This window comes from Ambystoma mexicanum, chromosome 14 (assembly GCF_040938575.1).
Source record: "Ambystoma mexicanum isolate Mex_15411 chromosome 14, UKY_AmexF1_1, whole genome shotgun sequence".
In the NCBI taxonomy this organism is placed as follows: Eukaryota; Metazoa; Chordata; class Amphibia; order Caudata; family Ambystomatidae; genus Ambystoma; species Ambystoma mexicanum.
In genome coordinates, this window is record NC_090940.1 from 115682666 (window position 1) to 115706379 (window position 23714).

Genomic DNA, 23714 nt, shown 5'->3' on the forward strand with positions numbered 1-23714 from the left:
ATTTTGGACGCAGACAGCAAGATTTTAACATCTGTCTTGCTGCCCCATCTGTAGGTCTGGGCTCGAGAATCAGGTAGAGTTAAAAAAAGAAATAATGATTTCGAAGGGTACAGGGTGCCAGCCTGAACGGAATCATTTTGCAGTGCCTGCAGGACACTATTTGGAAAGTGGGGAATAGTCACATCTTCCTAGCATCTTTCGATCTAAAAGCAACCTTTGATCTTGTTGACAGGGACCTCCTGTGGTCTAAGCTCTCCAAATGGAGGCCCCTGTCAACAAGATCGAAGGCTGCTTTTAGATCGAAGATGCTAGGAAGGATTTGGGGTTAAATGACTGAGGTAAAAATGTTTGCGGGATAAATGACCGAAGGTTCTTTGTTCAAAATAACCTTTGGTCCTTTCTCCCCTGAACATTTCACACTTGGCTAAACCCCCACCCACACCCCTGCCCCCAACACACCCACCCCTGTACCCCCCCACTTACCTTTCATTCTGATGCGCTTTATCCCTACAACGGCTGTTCCCTTTCACTTTCGTGATTGGGAATGTGCGCCGCAGGGTCCTTTCCTTTTTTTTTCTTCGTTACTGCGGGACAGGTGCAGGGGACACCCCAGCAACCCCCACAATCCCCGCTCACAGCATAGTGAGCAGGGGTTAGGGGGACACCCCCACAGCCCCAGCAGCCCTTTTTTTGTTCTACTTACCAAAAGTAGGTAGAACATTTGGTGGTACCTATTTTCGAACTTATAGATGAGTAGGACATTTGGATGCAATCTTTTTGGCCGAAACCCTAGGAAGAAGTGACTATTCCCTGAGGGCCTATTTCATCTGATCAGTTGCCTGAAGGATCAGTCTAGAATACGGGTAAGGCTGGACACTGAGGGCACACTCTCTAGCGAGATTCCAACCAAAAGGGGATTGAGGCAGGGGTCCGTTCTTGCCCCCTGTCTCTTTAATCTATATTTATCAAACATTAATGAAAGTATATAACCCCAGACCTTTGTTCCCCCTAAAGTTGTCTCATATAAGGCTCATTTGGTTAGCCTATGCTGACAATCTCCTAGTGTTTGATCAGTCCCTGATATGTCTCCAGCGTTTAATCTGGGCATTCGAATTGTATGCAGAGGAGAATGCATTGATTATTAACCATTCTAAGACAAAAATCCTTAAAATTCAGAAGAACATAGATGCACACCTCTTTTGCCTGGAAACACTACAGCTAAGTCAATGCCTAGTCTGGGATACTGAATGGAAACCCTTATTGATATATCTTTATGTCCAGTTCATGCGTTCTGGATGACTACCCCTATATAACACCCCTCTCTTGGAATCCCCCTGACCCCACTGAGCCAAGAAGTAGTTCTGTTTTGCAAGTTAAAAGGTTTATTTGAGAATTTAAACAATATATATATATATATATATATATAAATATATATATATATATATATATATATATATCACACTTTATGATAAATTAATAATTGGATATCACACTTAATCTGAGCAGTAATCAATAATGGATAGTTTGGCACTAGCACACTTCTTTATAATCAATGATGAGTGGTTATAGGATGGATAAGATAGCAACAATACTTTTATGGTTTCAAATGGATGCAAGGTGGAATGAAAATGCAGTACAGAAAAAAAAACTTGATATGATTTCAACAAAACAATGTAATCACTTTTCTCTTGCAATCCACTCCCCCCCTTCTGCAATGTAAGTAAATGAAGGGGAGAGCACACAGTTCTGAGAAATGCAACCAAATGCAATTCAGTTCAATTCCCCCCCAGCAGCTTATACAACAGATAGGAGTTTTGAAACACAGACCCAAGTGCTTTGAATATGGTGACAATGCAGTGAGAAATATGCTGAAAATGGTTAATTCCCTTTAGGAGGTTCAGGGTGAGTGAAATATACTTGGGATGAGTTCAGGCTCACTTTAGCAAGGATCTAGGAGTAACTAGCAGGTTAAACGAATTTTTGGCAAAGGAAAGCAAGGAAGCTGCTGTTTTCACATGTGGCTGGATTTTTAACCAAATCGCGAATCGCAGCAAAATTCGCGAATGCATGAATCACGATTACGGCAAAAGTATGAGGAGTAGCAAGTCGGTCCTAAGCCTGTGGAAAAGCCGAGATTCTAAGCTTTCAGAGGAAAGTTAAAGCAAGGTCCTAGCACAAACGGTTCCAGAGATACGGACGATTAAATAAAGATAGTTTTTTGGATTTGAAATTTCAAAGTGACAGGTTACAGCTTGCAGCTAGAAAATGACAGGTGACAGCTTTGCAAATGACAGGTGACACTTAGGAGGCAGTTCTGGTTAGATTAAAATAGATTGAATTATATTATTTTAACTAAGAGATTGGTTCTGCACAGTTCTGCTAGGTACTCACAATATATTTTAGAAATATGCCTCGCCACGGATCTGGTCAGGTTTTGGACTGGACTCTGGTTCTGGTCTCGGCACTTCACAGTGATCTAGGTCAGTTCTCTGGTTCTGGATACTGCTCTGCTTTCTCTGGGTACAGCACTGCTTCTGGATCTTTCTGCACAGCTTTCTCTGGACCCAACGCTGATCCGCACGGCTCCTGGATGCTGCTACCGGTGTTAGGTTTGCTGGATGCTGAGGCCTACTGAGAAGAGTTCTCAGTTTGTGGGTTCAGGCCCTTGCTTTGAGTTCTGAATCAAGTTCTTTGGAGTTTTAAAGTCTAAGTGTTTCATCTGGTATCTTCTGGATGTTGTATGGTTCGGCAGAGCGCGTTGCAGCAAATGGAATTGCATGTCCTCTCTAGCTTCCAGTGGCTCTTTTTATGTCTTTTGAAAGTGGGTGTGTGTGCAGCATCACTAGCCAGCCCCTCTCTCAACTGCCCATTGGTCAAGCTTTCCTTTCTCTCTTGATTGGGGAAAAGAAGTGGAGTGTCAGAGCGATGTCATTTAATGGCTTGCAGAAAGGACACTCCCCTGTCAAATTACACACAAACTATATTTGACCTAAAGACATATTTCATAGATACACAGTGGTTTGAAATTACATGCACCCATCACATATCACATGAGGTATACCCTGTTCAAACTCTGCTCTTCCTGGGGGCTTGCATTCAGAAATGGCAACATTTGGTGCTTTTTAGTGGGTTTTGCAACATCGGATTTTTCTCCAGATTTATACACATGTACACGGCCTGTCCATACATACTCCAATAAACTCCCATGTCTCTAGCTTAAACACAGAGTATGTAGTATGCATAAATAGCAGGGTTTTGCCCCAGAACCTCACACAAATTGGAGTTTGGGCTTGAATCGAAGGTACATTTTTTAAATGAAGGCTCTCAAAGTTATACATTCCTGTCATTTGATTACAAAGAGTTATCAGTGTTTCTGTAAAATATATATATTGCTTTCAATTCAGTTTTCAGAGTGTTGGAGTCCGCCTCCAAGACTTGGGTGGGTCAGTGATCACATGTGTCTTCTGGCAGGCAGGCCTTTGTTGGCAGGAAACAGTCAAAATCAACATATCCTATTCAAGTGCAAGAGCCTATTGTGTGGTCTCCAGGAGGCTCCCAGCCAGTCTGCCTTCTATCAATCAAGAGGTCATGTGAGATTCTAACTCCTAGTGTGAATCTCTGGAGGTGAGAGGTTTCCCAGCCTTTGGCCTGTTAATTAAATCAGATTGTCTTCTGGGAACAGCATGTGGTTAAGATTTTAATTAACTCCCAGCCTTTGATGTAAAGGCCTCTCCTGCAACTCCTGACATGCAGTTTCCCTGTCAGAGTTTAGACCGCTAGCGCCGCCCTCAGTCAAAAGCGGGTACTGCATGCAATTTTGGGATCTTTCTTGGATTAATGCATTCTAAACAGGAATGTTTCTTACATGGTAGTAAATCCTTGCTTAACATTGTTTTGATGGGGCTCCTTACAGTAAAATGGTTATGTGGAACCCCACAAAAGGGTTGAATCTTTAAAGTGGTCCGATGAGCCACGATTTCAGCAACTTTTTGACATCCGTAACAGTGGATTTTGTTATCAAAGATCTTTCTTTACCTTGGTGGGTGGCAATTTAGGTAACCATTTTGGTGTGCGCACAAACTGCGTGGTTCTCCTGGATTCTGGCGCACATGTGGGCTTTTTGGCCATCTTGGATTTTCTAAGCCCACAGCACCAAATGTTGCAGCATGATAGCTCAAACGTGGGTCAGGACACCCAACAAAGCCCCCCCACCCGACTGCACTTTAAATTTGAGTCGATGGGGAGTCGGGTGCACAAAAGATGATGACCCACGCACTGGTATGTCAGCATAATCTTCTGCCAATTCTGCAAATGGCACAGTTCAGCATCTTTTCCTCCATCCGGTACTGATCGATCGGTTCTCCTCGCCGGTCCTGATGGGAATATGGGGCGGTACCCTGGGCCCCTCGGGTCTCAGCTCCCGGTCGTCCTCCTTGGCCAGTCTCCAGGTTTCCTTCTCCCCCACCATTGATATAGTGGGGTGGCATATATTTTTTAAGAACTCAACAGATATGAACATGCACATTTTTTTAAATTAAGCGACAGGAACACACACACTTGAGAAACACAGAATTTGATAGGCTATATGTAGGATATTTTAAGTTAGAACTGAATTAATCTGAGACAGTACCCTCTAGGATTCCAGAGGATTCCTCCAGTTGTTGCAGAGTGTGGCTGGGATGGCAACACTTCAACTGGTTAATGTGGACCCACTTGTCTTCCCCCTCTGCCAAACCGCCTTTGGGGATGCAGATCTTGTAGGCCACAGGGGAGATCTTGTCTATAATCTCAAAGGGTCCCTTCCATGTAGGCAAACATTTTCGCTGTTTGGCCTGGTTCCTTTGGAAATTGTATAAATAGACCCGGTTCCCTGTGGGACGTTTTTACCCATGCATCCGAGCCCTACCTCAAAACTGTGCAGTACTGGCATTGAAAACATCATGATGGCCAGAGCTTCCCAGAAAATGTACAGGGAAATGCATGAAGAATAGGCTGCCGCTCATTTTTGCCGATGTTATGGGCACAGAAGGGCACTGCCTAAAACCACCATTGGACTACCCACACAGTAGTCTGAAACCATTGGGAATGGCAATGCTGATTGCCAAAAGCAACCTAGAATTGTGGGGAATTCATTTTCTTAAATCCCAAAAATGGGTGCATTACCAGTACTCACCACTATCAGAAAGCCGGCGTTTTAAAACAACACCAGACATTTGTGTAAAACTGAATAGATGAACCCAAAGCAGGCCAAAGAAAGACTTACGGAGAGGTGGATACAATGTAAAGTTATATTCTGAAGTGACTTGAAGGTTTATAACAAGACTGGCTGAGCTGTGGATTTCAGCAGTTTAAGTAAATTTGGACTGAAGGACACTAAAAATCTAAATGTTTAAAAGAAATGAGTGACCTACTTTTGAGTGTCACATAGGTTGCAATTGTTTAAATGTCATAGTTTGAAACTTAGAATCAGCATTCTAGCTGCATATGTAAAAATGGTTAGTTTTATTTGAATGTAGAAAACTGGGTAACCAAAAGTGACATTAGCTGGGGCCTGGCTTAGGGAACTGAATTCTGCCCACCAGCTACCCCCGACAGGAGTTGAGACTTGCACAACTGCTGTGTTCCCAGGCCTAGCTGCCTTTTGCTGTTCCCACCAAAAGGGATATGACACTTCTCTGATTGAATTACCAAGGGACTGCTAGAGACTAAACATAGGACCCAGGCAGAGGGTTTATTGAAGTGGCCATAAATGGCTTCCTCTTGAACAATGGGCCTTCCAGGGCCCAGGCAGATGGTTTATTGGGGGACCGTAAAACAGCTTCCTCTTGGCAGAAGCTGGGAGGGGCAGGGCCTCTGAGCCTGGCAGAAACTGGACAAACTGGTTTCTGCACCATGTGACGTGGGAAACCACACCCCTGTAGCCAGAATATGGTTTTAGAAAAAGATGAATAACTCATAGTACGGACTTGTCATAATTATTTAAATGATACCATAATTCTTGTGATTTTTCTGCCCACATTTTAAGAGGTTTTTAGAACCGGTGGCATGATCTGGGGGCAAACTAGCAGTTAAGAGGGTATTACTTAAAATGTCTGCATGTGAAAAGTCTGATACTTCATCAATTAATGCCTGCATGCCTTGCACACATTTGGGTAAATTTGAGTAAGAATCTGATATTGGTAACTTGACCAAAAAGTGAAATATGTTGCCATTTCTCAATGCAAGCTCCCAGGAAGAGCAGATTTGGACAGGGTATATCTCATGTGATATGTGATGGGTGCATGTAATTTCAAACCACTGTGTAGCTATGAAATATGTCTTTTTGATCAAATATAGATTTTGTGGGCAAACTGACCAGGGGAGGATCCTCTGACCCATAAAACCTACAGCATCACTCTGACTCACAGTTCCTTCCCCAATCATGGGAGAGGGGAGAATTGGGTCAATGGACAAGTGGAGAGGGGCTGGCTAGTGATGCTGCACACACACCCGCTTTCAAAACACATAAAAGCAGACAGTCAGGACAGATAGGGACATTCAATTCCATCTGCTGCGGGACGCTCTGCAGGGAAAATCCATACTTTACCTCCATCAACCTCCAGAGAGCCAACATAGAGACTTCAATCTATCCACCTTCAGAGACCAAGACTTTACTTCAGAATTTGTAGCAGAGAGGTCAACTACAAGCTAAATCCCTCTTTAGCAGGCCTCAAATCATTGCCATTATCACAGTCAGGCGAGCTGTTTGAATTCTTTGCAAGAACTCTTGCCATTTGCCAGAGAGCAGTGTTGTATCCAGAGAGAGACCAGCTGAACCGGAGACCGCTGTATCCGGACCCACAGACCTGATCAGAACCAGAGACCCAGACCAGACCGCTGTTCGCAGAACTAGAGAGCTGACCCAGACGCTGTGCGCAGAGACCGTCCGTGGCGAGTGAAGAAAACCTGACCAGATCCGTGGCGAGGCCCATTCTATTTCTAAATATATTGTGAGTACCTAGCAGAACTGTGCAGAACCAATCTCTTAGTTAAAATAATATAATTCAATCTATTTTAATCTAACCAGAACTGTCTCCTAACTGTCACCTGTCATTTGCAAAGCTGTCACCTGTCATTTCTAGTTGCTAGCTGTCACTTGTCACTTTGAACTTTAAAATTTCAAATCTGAAAAACGACCTTTACCATATCGCTCATATCTCAGTGACCGTTTGTCTTAGAGACTTGCAGTAACTTTCCTCTGAAACTTGGGAATCTTGGATTTTCAACGAACCTAGAACCACATTCCTACTCCCTATACTTCTGCCGCAATCGCGAAAAACGCACTGGCGAATTTTACCGCGATTTGCAAATTTCTCCACGTGTGAAAACAGCAGCTTCCTTGCTTTCCTTGCTAAAAATTCATTTGCCTCTCAAGAACCATCCCTGAATCATTGCTAGAGTGAGCCTGGACTAATATTAACTAGATACCACTCACCCTGAACCTCTAGAGGGAATTAAAAGCATTTTAGCATATTTTTCACTTCATTGCCAGCACATTTAAAAGCATTTTGGGCCTGTGTTTCAAACTTCTGTAGTCTAAGCTTGCTGGTGTGAACTGAATTACATTTGATTGCCTTTCTGAGAACTGTGTGCTTTCCTTCCATTTCCTTGCATTGCATAAAGGGGGGGAGTGGATTGCCAGAGAAAAGTGATTACATTGTTTTGTTGAAAGCATATTGAGTATTTTCTGTACTGCATTTTCATTCCACCTTGCATCCATTTGAAACCATAAAGTATTGTTGCTATCTTATTCATCCTATAACCACTCATCATTGATTATAAAGAAGTGTGCTAGTGCCAGACTATCCATTATTGATTACTGCTCAGACTAAGTGCGATATTCAATTATTAATTATTATAAAGTGTGATATATATATCTATTGTTTAAATTATCAAATAACCCTTTTAAACTTGCAAAACAGAACTACTTCTTGGCTCAGTGGGGTCAGGGGGATTCCAAGAGAGGCGTGTTATATAGGGGTAGTCATCCAGAACGCATGAACTGGACATAAAGATATATCAATAAGGGTTTCCATTCAGTATCCCAGACTAGGCATTGACTTAGCTGTAGTGTTGAATTGAATCCTCTTACAAATTGGGGGCTCGTAGCCGAGGATTCCGGATTAGATCTATCACTTGTGCAGATTAATACAGTGTGCCAGCTGACCAGATACACATATCCGGTCGGATCATCACGCTGTGTTACGCTGTAAAGCACTCCTCAAAGGAACGCTCTAAGGAAAAGGTCTGTTTTGCAAAAATAAAATACAAACGTCTGTAAGTCAGGAAGGAATTCAAATTCCAGAATGATGACCTTGGTAGATATGAAAATAGCCAGAGAGCACTTCCTACATAAGCTATTAGTGAGAGGTGAGTGAACTCATCAGGACCAGACGGTCTGGTTGCAAGCAATCGCACCCCAGATCACGGCAACAGGGTCAGATATATGGAGAGACCAGGGTCCCTTACATGTGGCCCTGAGTGAACTATATATGTCCTCTAAGGCCAAGGATGAGCACAACAAGATTGCCAGGGTAGCGGCATATTTATATTTACATATGGGAGCCATGCAGGACAAATGTGCTGAAGGCCAAGATCTGGCGAGTAGGCAACTGCTGGCATTACAGAAGGCCCAATCTGATCTGGACTCTTCTGAGCAGAGGCTGCAGAGGAGCCAGGAGTCAGAAAATGATAGTAGGCAGTATATCATTAAAATAAAAGAGGACATGGATATACTGCAACAGGAAAAGGATGACCAGGGTACTAGATTTCTGGCCCTGCAGAAGGAGCACTAAGACAGTTTGGACTCCTTACTGCAGAGTCAGAAAAAGCTGGAGCAACAATTAGACTTTAACAGGGCATGCACGGAGCAGGTAGCCACCCTGCAAAGTCATCTAGATAGAGTGAAGGCAGAGAGCAACAAGCTGATTTTGAAAGACCTGGATACCCAGGCAGAGTTTGATGAAGAACGCCAGAAAGCTGGTGCCTTTCAAAGGCAGAGGGACGACCTGGCGGCACAAATGCAGGCTCTTAGTCAAGAAAGAGACGCCTTAGGCCAGGAAGTCTGCCATTTAAAAAGAAAAACAGAAGAAAATCACTTGGCCCTCCAGGGGCTGGGTGACCTCCAAAAAGAACACCAGAACTTGTTAGAACACACCAGGAGGGTGGAGGATGCTCTGGCAAGAAAGGAGCAGGCCAATAGGGACACAGCTCAGGAGGTAACCCTCCTGCAGCAAAGACTGGCCCAGTGCTCCAGGACCAATCAGGAGGCACAGAGAGAGAATGAGGCTCTCTGCCAGCACAATGATAGACTCCAACAACAGGTAACGATGCAGGAGAGATTGATAGAGTCTAGTAAGGCCTTAACTGAGGAACTGAAGGCGCAGGCTCTTGCATTGCAACAGGGAGCAGGGGCGGATAGAGATGAGGTTCGCTGGGAAAGAGAAACTCCTGAGCATAACCCCAGGAGCCCTAGTACCAGAGGCCTTTATCTCTCTCAGTCCCTGGACTCTGCCACCCCCATGTCCCCTGGCGCACATGAGCACAGGGCCACAGGGATGGCAGATTACTATCCAGCCAGAAGCATGGGGCTCATAGGCCAGTACCACCCAGGAATGGAGGGGCGGGCATCCGGGTATGGGCACCCAAGCACAGTGCAATTTGATGGGGAACCCCAGGAGAGTAGGCCCATTAAGGGCATCCTGAAAACCTCTGCCCAGTTAGGTCAGTGGGGGGGTACCCATCAAATCCTGGCAGCAAGGAGGGATCTGAAGACTCCTCTGAGCGGTACAGGACACAGGAAACCAGGTCCCCACATTCTGCCAGCCATTCCCAGGCTCGCAGAATCCGGGAAAACCTGGAAGAACAGACGGGAACCTCTGGGAGCAGTGCCTCTGAGTCAGAAGATGAATGGACCAGGGTTACCCGGACCAAAAGGGCCAATAGGACAAAAAGGGCCTTGCTTAAGGACCCCTTAAAGCAGATTAAGGCAATCAGGAGCGTCATCACGCCTTATCATAAGAACGCCAAGTATTCTGTTTGGGAGCACTTAGAGTTGTTTGAGCAAATGATGGAGACTTTCCATTTGAAGGACAGACAAAGCTGTATTCGATATGTAAAGTGGACCTTCTCCCCGGAATACTCCAGTTTCTTTGCGGGGCTGGAGGACCAAAATCATTTAAGATGGTCCACCTATAAGGCGGCCATCTTAAAACATTTTTCTACTCATAGAAATCCTCAAGAGGCTCGCAAGGCAGCCTACAATTTACAGTGTGGGGAGGATCAGGCCCCACAAGAATTTGTGCAGGAGTTAAAGCGTGCTTTTGCACAGACCACAAGAAGGGTGCGCACGTATAGCAGAGAATTTATTAATGCGTTTTTCCATGCCTTGCCCAAATACATAATGACCCAGCTCGTGAGGGATTTTCACGAGAAAAGATCTTTAGACTGGGTCATTGAACAGGCGACCCGGATCTATGAGGTGCAGAAGCCAATAGAAAATAAAAATAATGCGCCCAAAAACCCCAAAGCCAACAACACCCCTGCTGCTGCCAAGGTGGCAGAGGTAAAGGTCACCCCCGTTTTAGAGTTGGAGATGGGGGGCCTAAAAACCTACCTGCACCTAATAATGCTAGGCCCAGAAGGTCCTCGGACAGACAGGGAGCCAGGGAGGCAGCCCCACAAATGGGGTCCCTCGCTCTCCTGATTATGTAAGCCCCCTTTACAAGGGAAACAGACCCATCCTGGGTTATGTGTGGACTCCTCCAGCCCAAGGGGAGGGATCCAGCCAAGCACCTAACCCAGAGAACTTCCCTCCCAACTTCTCACAGGAGGGCAGAAACTCACCAAACCCTGGGCAGAACTTCTTCCCCAGGTATCCACCCAACTTCCAGCCCCAAAATCCTCCACCCTTCTTTCCCCAATTCCCTGAGCCCAGACAACCAAATCCGGGAGAGGGGAGGCCAAGGGTGGAGGGGTATCCAAATCTTCCCAACCAGGGGTACTACCAAAGAAGGGATAGCTACCCTTCCCGGGATCAGCCCAGGGGAGAAAACAGGGCCCCGTATCAGCCTGAGCGGGTTTCCCAGTTAGAGCGCCAGGTTCAAAACATGGCGCGGGATCTGGGTCACATGCTGAGGGCTCAGCAGAACCCTCAGATCGGCATGCCGGCGCAGAACGCACCCAACTCTGGACCTGGTGCTCCAGAACAATGACGGGGGCAGCACCCCGATAACACACCGGTTCCCAGGGAGGAGGCACAAGGGGAAGGGGGGTGTAAAGCCTTGGAGGAAGCTTCCTTCCTCACTTGTAAACAGCCCCTGGAAACCCAGGAACCGGAAACAAAATCTCTTGCCCCTGAAAGTCTGCCTCCTAAGGAACAGAGGGGGGGGGGGTAGGAGAAACAAAAGACCCAAACAGACACAGTTTGAGGAGGAGGTACAGATCTTCCAATTTGAGGGAGAGGGATCCTCAGAGGATCCTGGGAAAAGGATCTTCTCCTTTAGAGAGGGGGGAACTCCTCCCAAAGAAAAATGGGTCCCTAGGGATGCAAATCCAGACTGGGGAGATGTGGAGACTGAGCTACCGCCGCCCACCATCTCATCCCAGAACCAACAGCAAGAAAATCCCCTGGTTCAAACCCATCCTGGTGACTGCCTCCAAAAAGGGGGGGGCGGCCCGGAACCGGAACCAGGGGAACCCACAATGGCTCTGATCTCCAGTTGCCAACTTTTTCTTTTAGATTCCCAAGGCTCTCCACAGAATTCTGCCCAAATCTCTTCGCTAGCGATGTCGAAAACCAGAAAGTTAGCCCACCAGTTGTCCAAAAATGTGCATTATCTGTGCCCCCTTGAGGAGAAGGAGGGAAGATACTATGCCCCGGTACAAGTACAGGGGCAGGGTACAATTTTGGCACTGGTGGACACTGGATCTCAAGCTACCCTTCTGTCCAGAAGGGCCTTTGACGAACTGAATGCAGGAAGGGGAGAGAATTACCAACTTCCTCTCACCTCTCTTCCTGGACAACTGCAGAACTTTGACGGGAAGGAAATTCCCGTTGAGGGGACTGCAGACTTGGACATTAAGATCGGGCGACACAAGGTGAAACACCCGGTCATAGTAGTGACTCCAGAGGGCACCCGTTGTTTACTAGGGAACGACCTCCTGAGAAGGTTGTCACCCCTAACAGATTGTGTAAACAAGGTCCTCTGGACCCAGACTAGCCGACCAATAAAATTAAAACAGAGTGTCAACCATGTTAGTTTAAACGGCACATGCCACATGGTTGAACAAAAATCTGACCAAGTAGAATTTCACTTCCAGAATAGCCAAATTCCAGACGTGACAGTAATAGCAGTAGGACAACAGACTGGTGATGGAGGGTCCTCTCTATTTCTGAAAATCAACCTCCCTTCCAGTCTAAAGTGGTACACCACGCTGGAAGGAAACACTCTGAGATTCTATACTAATCCACAATCAGAAACTCCCACTCCTATAGTCCAGAAAGATGTGAAATCAGCTCAGAGCCTGGCTGATATTCAGCAAATTGGAGAGCAGTTGTTCATCCCTGTTCAGTTAAATGATGGGAAGGACTCTGTTCTCGCTCGAGTATGCGTGAACAATGGTAAGAGCTTCATCAGCGAAGCCATGTTCTGCCAACTCCCAAAAGATCCAGCCATTCCCACCTTCAAACTGATAGACAAATGGGAAATGGACCTGGAAGCACCTAATTCCAAACATCTCCTGCCAAGCAGGTGTATGCTCAAAATCTCCATTGGCAACAAGAGCATAGTCCACAATTGTTGGGTCGTGCGAGACGTCCCTGCCGCCTTTTACTTAGGCAGTGACATTCTCAATCGCTTTGCCATTAGTTTGGACCTAATAAACTTCAAAGCTTGGTCCCGATTAGCGGATAATCCCATGGGCTTTGATGATCCAGAAAAAGCATTTAGGTCAGCTCAATTGCTACCTTATGCAGTTGAAATTCAGATCAAAGAGGAGGTCACCATCCCAGAAAGGACCCGACAATTCTCCCTGGAAGTGAAAGCTAAAAGAGGACAACATTTGAAAAACCCTGATGCTTACATACATCTAAATGCTTCTCTCCAACAGCAAGGGTTAGGGGTAAACCCAACACCATTAGTCAACATAGAACATGACACCATTCTAATAGAGGTGGATAACAGCGACTTAAAGAGTATTACTCTAGCCGCAGGCACCATTATTGGAATGGCGGTTGATGACCGACATTTTTCCATTGATTTAGGTAATGAACTGTTAGGGCCAATCCCCAAGGACTGCTTTGACAGTAACAGTGATGACGACACCACACCAGACAGGATTTTTACCCGGCATGGGGGGAACTTCCTGGTGTACACTTCTTGCCCTTATGGTAAGGAAGATGTGACTTGTGACTTCAGGAGGGATGAGGTGATTTTCCAGGTCCATGAGGGCTGCCTTTCCCACCTGAAGCCTCCAGTCCAAATCAGCACTCTGACCAGGGACTTCTCCACCCAGCTGGAGGAGGCCGCTGAAATAGCCAAACCAGAAGTCTTTCCAGGCTTCAGGCAGATGGTGGAAGAGAGAGTCAACCTAGCTGATGTGTGTGACTCTGGAACAAAAGCAAAAGTTGAAACAAGTTTTCTTGGATTTCCAAGAACTCTTTGCGGTAGACTCATATGACTGTGGTCGCACTGACATCCACACAACAACAATCCCCACGGACCCTGGCATGACTCCAGTGTTTGTGAAGCAATATCGTTTGCCTCTCGCATCCATGGAGCCCCTTACTGAAATAATTAAGAACCTTGAGTGCCGGGGAATAATCCGTCCAGTTCACAGCACCTTCAATAATCCGGTGCTGGGAATATTGAAGCCAAACGGCCAGTGGAGACTCTGCGCCGACCTCAGGGAGCTCAACAAACGGGTCCATATTTCCCGATGGCCTCTGCCCTACATTGACCAAGGGCTGGCCCAGATCCAGGGGTCACAGGTATTCACTGCAATAGACCTGACCAATGGATACTGGACTGTGCCTGTCAGTAGGGAGGACCAATACAAGCTGGCTTTTACCTTTGGGGGCCAGCAGTACACATGGACCCGGACTCCCTTCGGATACCTCAACTCCGGCAATGAATTCAACATTTTCCTACACAAGGCCATGCCCGACCTGGGTGCAAGGGGTAACCTGGCTTATGTAGATGATGTCCTCATCAAAAGTTCATCTGTGGAGGAACACATAGCGGAGATCCGTTATGTTCTGACCCAGTTGAGGGCCGCCGGAGCAAAACTTTCCTTTCAGAAAGCACAGTGGTGTAGAACCTGTGTTAATTTCTTGGGGCATGAGATTACTCCTCAGGGTCTCTGTCCCCAGGAAAATAAAGTGGAAGCACTTCAGAAAATGAAAGACCCCGCAACTCTGCGGGAACTAAGGAGCCTCCTTGGACTGACTAATTACAGAAGAAAGTTCATTGAGGGCTACGCAGAGATCACCAGACCCCTGATTCATCTCCTGAAGGGGGGGTCAAGTGGGAATGGGGTCCAGAACAAGCCGAGGCGGTAAAACAACTCAAGAGAAGCCTCTCACAAGCGCCTTGCCTAGCTTACCCTGTCAGAAACAAGGAGTTCTTCCTGGAGACGGGGTTCTCTAATACGTGCTTGACGGCGGTATTATACCAAAAGCATGACAAGGTCAATAAAGTAATCTCCTATGCGAGCAAAACTTTATCCTCTGTGGAGGAAAAATTCAACGATTGTGAGAAGGCACTCCTGGCAACGGTGTGGGCATTGAAGAATTACCGCCCGTTCATCCAGGGGGAACACATCATAGTGGAGACTCCACACCAGCCTCTGCAATATCTCCAAAGTGATAGAATCCGGGCCGGAAATGTGTGTAATTCCCGAATTACTTCCTGGATTCTGTCAATGCAAGGCTTTCCTGTGGAGGTCAGATATGGCCAAAACAAGAAGAGTCCACTCGCGCAAGGTCTGGCTGACTTGCATGATTGTGCCAGAGAAAACTGTCTCGAGGACGAAAGTCTAAAAATCAAGGACAACACGGAGGTATACCTTAATTCCCCACACAAAGTCTTTGAAGAAGACAAGTGTGAGGGAATGCCCACTGTGTATGTGGATGGATGCTCTTACCATGTTGACAACGACGGGGAGAAAGAACTGGTGGCCGGCGTAGGGAATGCATGGGTGAATGAGTCCCCAGAACCCTCCGCTGGATACAAAATTGGTCCCCGAAGTAGTCAGGTGGCAGAATTGATGGCTGTGCATCAGGCCATCCTCACTGCTGTCCAGCATCAACTCCACGAACTGGTCATAATCACAGATTCGGATTATGTACGGAACGGGTTCGTGGAGCACCTGATTAATTGGAAAACCAGAGGCATGTTATGTGCTAACAACAAACCCTTGAAACATGGGAAGTTGATCCAAAACATTGATGATCTGGTCACCTCGAATGAGATGACCATCTATTGGAAAAAGATCAAGGGTCATTCCAAAGTAGAGGGACCAGACAAAACTGGAAATGACTTAGCTGATCAGCTGGCCAAAACCGGGGCCACCCAAGGGGATCTAATTGAGATTGAGTCCCTGTTGGGGGAAATCCAGGTCACTGCTATCACTAGGTCCCAGACAAATGCTCACAACGACCTTTCAATTGCACAATGGAGTAAGGAGACCCCTGATGCTGATTTGATTACCGCTCAGAAGGGGGATCCAATAATTGGTAAATTTTACCAGCACCTTGAGGACCCTGAGAACTTTCCCCTGACGGATACCGATTACACTGGGAAAGAGGACCTAAGAGTGTTGATGAAATGTCCAAAAATGTTCCGAATCCAAGACGGTTTACTGGTAAGGAAATCCAAAGCTGGCCACGATCAGTGGGTGGTTCCTACCTCATTCCGAAGCCTGATGTTAAGTCACGCCCATGATGCGGCCACCGCCGGTCATAGGGGGTTTCACACAACACTGGAAATCTTAAGAGAGGTTGCATACTGGCCACACATGGGGCAGGACCTCGACCAATACTTGAAGGGGTGTCTTGTGTGTGCACAATTTCAGCCATCATCCCTCACGCACCGTGCGCCTCTCCAAAAGAGGGGGATGACACTGCCATGGTCAGATTTACAAATCGACTTTGTAGGCCCCGTGATTCGCTCTGCTAGGGGGAATAAGTACATGTTGACTGTGACATGCTTGTTTACCAAGTGGGTGGAATGTCTCCCAGCCCCAAATTGCAGGGCAGAAACTGCAGCTGCCCTGATGATTAACCACATCTTTTCCCGTTTCGGTCTACCTCAAAGGATTGAGTCAGACAGGGGTAGCCACTTCACCAGTGAAGTAATGACAAAGATGTGGGAGATACTGGGGGTCAAAAGGAAGTTGCATATTGCTTACCGGCCAGCTTCTTCTGGGGCAGTAGAGAGATATAACCGAACCATTGTGAGCATACTAAAAAAGTTTGTGGCAGATTCTGGGCCAAGTTGGGATATCCGATTACCTCTGGTCCTAATGGCCATCAGATCTACCCCTTCATCTGCAACCAAAATGTCACCATTTGAGTTGATGACTGGGCGCAAGATGGTGCTTCCTCAGCATTTGCTCTACAGGACCCAAGAGCAGACCCTAATAAATGCCTCCACAACTCACGAGTATGTGGAGAATTTAAGGAAACACCTTCAACATGCTTTTGCTTATGCTCAGCGGAATCTAGAAAGATCAGCTGATAGCATGAAGACCCACTATGACCTGAAGACTTCCAGGAAGGAATATCAGGTGGGGGACCGGGTCTATCTATACAATTTCCAAAGGAACCAGGCCAAACAGCGAAAATTTTTGCCTACATGGAAGGGACCCTTTGAGATTATAGACAAGATCTCCCCTGTGGCCTACAAGATCTGCATCCCCAAAGGCGGTTTGGCAGAGGGGGAAGACAAGTGGGTCCACATTAACCAGTTGAAGTGTTGCCATCCCAGGCACACTCTGCAACAACTGGAGGAATCCTCTGGAATCCTAGAGGGTACTGTCTCAGATTAATTCAGTTCTAACTTAAAATATCCTACATATCGCCTATCAAATTCTGAGTTTCTCAATGTGGGTGTTTTTGTTTTTGAATGCAAAAAGAAATGTGCATGTTCATATGTTTTGACTATAAATTTATATGCCACCCCACTATATCAATGGTGGGGGAGAAATGTCCATGAATAGGTATTGCCGCTCTTCCTTTGTCGTCCTAGGAGAAAGAAAACCTGGAGACGGGCCAAGGAGGACGATCCGGAGACCAGGAGCAGAGACGCAAGGGGCCCAGTGTACCGCCTAATACTCCCATCAGGACCGGCGAGGAGAACCGATCGATCCGACCGGATGGAGGAAAAGATGCTGAACTGTGCCATCTATTGGAAGAAGATGAGGAAACATCCCAGGTCTTGCGAGTCCCATCAGTGAAACAGAATGGCCATCGCAAGAGGGGGGCTTGTGGGACGTTTTTACCCATGCATCCGAGCCCTACCTCAAAACTGTGCAGTACTGGCATTGAAAACATCATGATGGCCAGAGCTTCCCAGAAAATGTACAGGGAAATGCATGAAGAATAGGCTGCCGCTCATTTTTGCCGATGTTATGGGCACAGAAGGGCACTGCCTAAAACCACCATTGGACTACCCACACAGTAGTCTGAAACCATTGGGAATGGCAATGCTGATTGCCAAAAGCAACCTAGAATTGTGGGGAATTCATTTTCTTAAATCCCAAAAATGGGTGCATTACCAGTACTCACCACTATCAGAAAGCCGGCGTTTTAAAACAACACCAGACATTTGTGTAAAACTGAATAGATGAACCCAAAGCAGGCCAAAGAAAGACTTACGGAGAGGTGGATACAATGTAAAGTTATATTCTGAAGTGACTTGAAGGTTTATAACAAGACTGGCTGAGCTGTGGATTTCAGCAGTTTAAGTAAATTTGGACTGAAGGACACTAAAAATCTAAATGTTTAAAAGAAATGAGCGACCTACTTTTGAGTGTCACATAGGTTGCAATTGTTTAAATGTCATAGTTTGAAACTTAGAATCAGCATTCTAGCTGCATATGTAAAAATGGTTAGTTTTATTTGAATGCAGAAAACTGGGTAACCAAAAGTGACATTAGCTGGGGCCTGGCTTAAGGAACTGAATTCTGCCCACCAGCTACCCCCGACAGGAGTTGAGACTTGCACAACTGCTGTGTTCCCAGGCCTAGCTGCCTTTTGCTGTTCCCACCAAAAGGGATATGACACTTCTCTGATTGAATTACCAAGGGACTGCTAGAGACTAAACATAGGACCCAGGCAGAGGGTTTATTGAAGTGGCCATATATGGCTTCCTCTTGAACAATGGGCCTTCCAGGGCCCAGGCAGATGGTTTATTGGGGGACCGTAAAACAGCTTCCTCTTGGCAGAAGCTGGGAGGGGCAGGGCCTCTGAGCCTGGCAGAAACTGGACAAACTGGTTTCTACACCATGTGACGTGGGAAACCACACCCCTGTAGCCAGAATATGGTTTTAGAAAAAGTTATCTTTATTATAACTTTTTCTGCCCACATTTTAAGAGGTTTTTAGAACCGGTGGCATGATCTGGGGGCAAACTAGCAGTTAAGAGGGTATTACTTAAAATGTCTGCATGTGAAAAGTCTGATACTTCATCAATTAATGCCTGCATGCCTTGCACACATTTGGGTAAATTTGAGTAAGAATCTGATATTGGTAACTTGACCAAAAAGTGAAATATGTTGCCATTTCTCAATGCAAGCTCCTAGGAAGAGCAGATTTGGACAGGGTATATCTCATGTGATATGTGATGGGTGCATGTAATTTCAAACCACTGTGTAGCTATGAAATATGTCTTTTTGATCAAATATAGATTTTGTGGGCAAACTGACCAGGGGAGGATCCTCTGACCCATAAAACCTACAGCATCACTGTGACTCACAGTTCCTTCCCCAATCATGGGAGAGGGGAGAATTGGGCCAATGGACAAGTGGAGAGGGGCTGGCTAGTGATGCTGCACACACACCCGCTTTCAAAACACATAAAAGCAGACAGTCAGGACAGATAGGGACATTCAATTCCATCTGCTGCGGGACGCTCTGCCGGGAAAATCCATACTTTACCTCCATCAACCTCCAGAGAGCCAACATAGAGACTTCAATCTATCCACCTTCAGAGACCAATACTTTACTTCAGAATTTGTAGCAGAGAGGTCAACTACAAGCTAAATCCCTCTTTAGCAGGCCTCAAATCATTGCCATTATCACAGCCAGGCGAGCTGTTTGAATTCTTTGCAAGAACACTTGCCATTTGCCAGAGAGCAGTGTTGTATCCAGAGAGAGACCAGCTGAACCGGAGACCGCTGTATCCGGACCCACAGACCTGATCAGAACCAGAGACCCAAACCAGACCGCTGTTCGCAGAACTAGAGAGCTGACCCAGACGCTGTGCGCAGAGACCGTCCGTGGCGAGTGAAGAAAACCTGACCAGATCCGTGGCGAGGCCCATTCTATTTCTAAATATATTGTGAGTACCTAGCAGAACTGTGCAGAACCAATCTCTTAGTTAAAATAATATAATTCAATCTATTTTAATCTAACCAGAACTTTCTCCTAACTGTCACCTGTCATTTGCAAAGCTGTCACCTGTCATTTCTAGTTGCTAGCTGTCACTTGTCACTTTGAACTTTAAAATTTCAAAGCTGAAAAACGACCTTTACCATACCGCTCATATCTCCGTGACCGTTTGTCTTAGAGACTTGCAGTAACTTTCCTCTGAAATCTGGGAATCTTGGCTTTTCAACGAACCTGGAACCGCATTCCTACTTCCTATACTTCTGCCGCAATCGCGAAAAATGCACTCGCGAATTTTACCGCGATTTGCAAATTTCTCCACGTGTGAAAACAGCAGCTTCCTTGCTTTCCTTGCTAAAAATTCGTTTGCCTCTCAAGAACCATCCCTGAATCATTGCTAGAGTGAGCCTGGACTAATATTAACTAGATACCACTCACCCTGAACCTCTAGAGGGAATTAAAAGCATTTTAGCATATTTTTCACTTCATTGCCAGCACATATAAAAGCATTTTGGGCCTGTGTTTCAAACTTCTGTAGTCTAAGCTTGCTGGGGTGAACTGAATTACATTTGATTGCATTTCTGAGAACTGTGTGCTTTCCTTCCATTTCCTTGCATTGCATAAAGGGGGGGAGTGGATTGCCAGAGAAAAGTGATTACATTGTTTTGTTGAAAGCATATTGAGTATTTTCTGTACTGCATTTTCATTCCACCTTGCATCCATTTGAAACCATAAAGTATTGTTGCTATCTTATTCATCCTATAACCACTCATCATTGATTATAAAGAAGTGTGCTAGTGCCAGACTATCCATTATTGATTACTGCTCAGACTAAGTGCGATATTCAATTATTAATTATTATAAAGTGTGATATATATATCTATTGTTTAAATTATCAAATAAACCTTTTAAACTTGCAAAACAGAACTACTTCTTGGCTCAGTGGGGTCAGGGGGATTCCAAGAGAGGGGTGTTATATAGGGGTAGTCATCCAGAACGCATGAACTGGACATAAAGATATATCAATAAGGGTTTCCATTCAGTATCCCAGACTAGGCATTGACTTAGCTGTAGTGTTGAATTGAATCCTCTTACATCCCCACCTGATATTCCTTCCTGGAAGTTTTCAGGTCATAGTGGGTCTTCATACTCTCGGCTGATCTTTCTAGATTCCGCTGAGCATAGGCAAAAGCATGCTGAAGGTGTTTACTTAAATTCTCCACATACTCATGAGTTGTGGAGGCATTTATCAACGTTTGCTCTTGGGTTCTGTAGAGCAAATGCTGAGGAAGCACCATCTTGCGTCCAGTCATCAACTCAAATGGTGACATTTTGGTTGCAGATGAAGGGGTAGATCTGATGGCCATTAGTACCAGAGGTAATCGGATATCCTAACTTGGCCCAGAATCTGCCACAAACTTCTTTAATATGCTCACAATGGTTCGGTTGTATCTCTCCACTGCTCCAGAAGAAGCTGGCCTGTAAGCAATGTGTAGCTTCCTTTTAACCCCCAGTATCTCCCACATCTTTGTCATTACTTCACTGGTGAAGTGGCTACCCCTGTCTGACTCAATCCTTTGAGGTAGACCGAATCGGGAAAAGATGTGGTTAATCATCAGGGCAGCTGCAGTGTCTGCCTTGCAATTTGGGGCTGGGAGACATTCCACCCACTTGGTAAACAAGCATGTAACGGTCAACATGTACTTGTTTCCTCTAGTCGAGCGAATCACAGGGCCTACAAAGTCGATTTGCAAATCTGACCATGGCAGTGTCATCCCCCTCTTTTGGAGGGGTGCACGGTGCGTGAGGGATGATGGCTGAAATTGTGCACACACAAGACACCCCTTCAAGTATTGGTCAAGGTCCTGCCCCATGTGTGGCCAGTATGCAACCTCTCTTAAGATTTCCAGTGTTGTGTGAAACCCCCTATGACCGGCGGTGGCCGCATCATGGGCGTGACTTAACATCAGGCTTCGGAATGAGGTAGGAACCACCCACTGATCGTGGCCAGCTTTGGATTTCCTTACCAGCAAACCGTCTTGGATTCGGAACATTTTTGGACATTTCATCAACACTCTTAGGTCCTCTTTCCCAATGTAATCGGTATCCGTCAGGGGAAAGTTCTCAGGGTCCTCAAGGTGCTGGTAAAATTTACCAATTATCGGATCCCCCTTCTGAGCGGTAATCAAATCAGCATCAGGGGTCTCCTTACTCCATTGTGCAATTGAAAGGTCATTGTGAGCATTTGTCTGGGACCTAGTGATAGCAGTGACCTGGATTTCCCCCAACAGGGACTCAATCTCAATTAGATCCCCTTGGATGGCCCCGGTTTTGGCCAGCTGATCAGCTAAGTCATTTCCAGTTTTGTCTGGTCCCTCTATTTTGGAATGACCCTTGATCTTCTTCCAATAGATGGGCATCCCCTTCAAGGTGACCAGATCATCAATGTTTTGGATCAACTTCCCACGTTTCAAGGGTTTGTTGTTAGCACATAACATGCCTCTGGTTTTCCAATTAACCAGGTGCTCCACGAACCCGTTCCGTACATAATCCGAATCTGTGATTATGACCAGTTCGTGGAGTTAATGCTGGACAGCAGTGAGGATGGCCTGATGCACAGCCATCAATTCTGCCACCTGACTACTTCAGGGACCAATTTTGTATCCAGCGGAGGGTTCTGGGGACTCATTCACCCATGCATTCCCTACGCCGGCCACCAGTTCCTTCTCCCCGTTGTTGTCAACATGGTAAGAGCATCCATCCACATAGACAGTGGGCATTCCTTCACACTTGTCCTCTTCAAAGACTTTGTGTGGGGAATTAAGGTATGCCTCCATGTTGTCCTATATTTTTAGACTTTCGTCCTCGAGACAGTTTTCTCTGGCACAATCATGCAAGTCAGCCAGACCTTGCGCGAGGGGACTCTTCTTGTTTTGGCCATATCGGACCTCCACAGGAAAGCCTTGCATTGACAGAATCCAGGAAGTAATTCGGGAATTACTCACATTTCCGGCCCGGATTCTGTCACTTTGGAGATATTGCAGAGGCTGGTGTGGAGTCTCCACTATGATTTGTTCCCCCTGGATAAACGGGTGGTAATTCTTCAATGCCCACACCGTTGCCGGGAGTGCCTTCTCACAATCGTTGAATTTTTCCTCCACAGAGGATAAAGTTTTGCTCGCATAGGAGATTACTTTATTGACCTTGTCATGCTTTTGGTATAATACTGCCGTCAAGCACGTATTAGAGAACCCCGTCTCCAGGAAGAACTCCTTGTTTCTGACAGGGTAAGCTAGGCAGGGCGCTTGTGAGAGGCTTCTTTTGAGTTGTCTTACTGCCTCGGCTTGTTCTGGACCCCATTCCCACTTGACCCCCCCCTTCAGGAGATGAATCAGGGGTCTGGTGATCTCTGCGTAGCCCTCAATGAACTTTCTGCTGTAATTAGTCAGTCCAAGGAGGCTCCTTAGTTCCCGCAGAGTTGTGGGGTCTTTCAGTTTCTGAAGTGCTTCCACTTTCTTTTCCTGGGGACAGAGACCCTGAGGAGTAATCTCATGCCCCAAGAAATTAACACGGGTTCTACACCACTGTGCTTTCTGAAAGGAAAGTCTTGCTCCGGCGGCCCTCAACTGGGTCAGAACATAACGGATCTCCGCTATGTGTTCCTCCACAGATGAACTTTTGATGAGGACATCATCTACATAAGCCAGGTTACCCCTTGCACCCAGGTCGGGCATGGCCTTGTGTAGGAAAATGTTGAATTTATTGCCGGAGTTGAGGTATCCGAAGGGAGTCCGGGTCCATGTGTATTGCTGGCCCCCAAAGGTAAAAGCCAGCTTGTATTGGTCCTCCTTACTAACAGGCACAGTCCAGTAGCCATTGGTCAGGTCTATTGCAGTGAATACCTGTGACCCCTGGATATGGGCCAGCCCTTGGTCAATGTAGGGCAGAGGCCATCGGGAAGTATGGACCCGTTTGTTGAGCTCCCTGAGGTCGGCGCAGAGTCTCCACTGGCCGTTTGGCTTCAATATTCCCAGCACCGGATTATTGAAGGTGCTGTGAACTGGACGG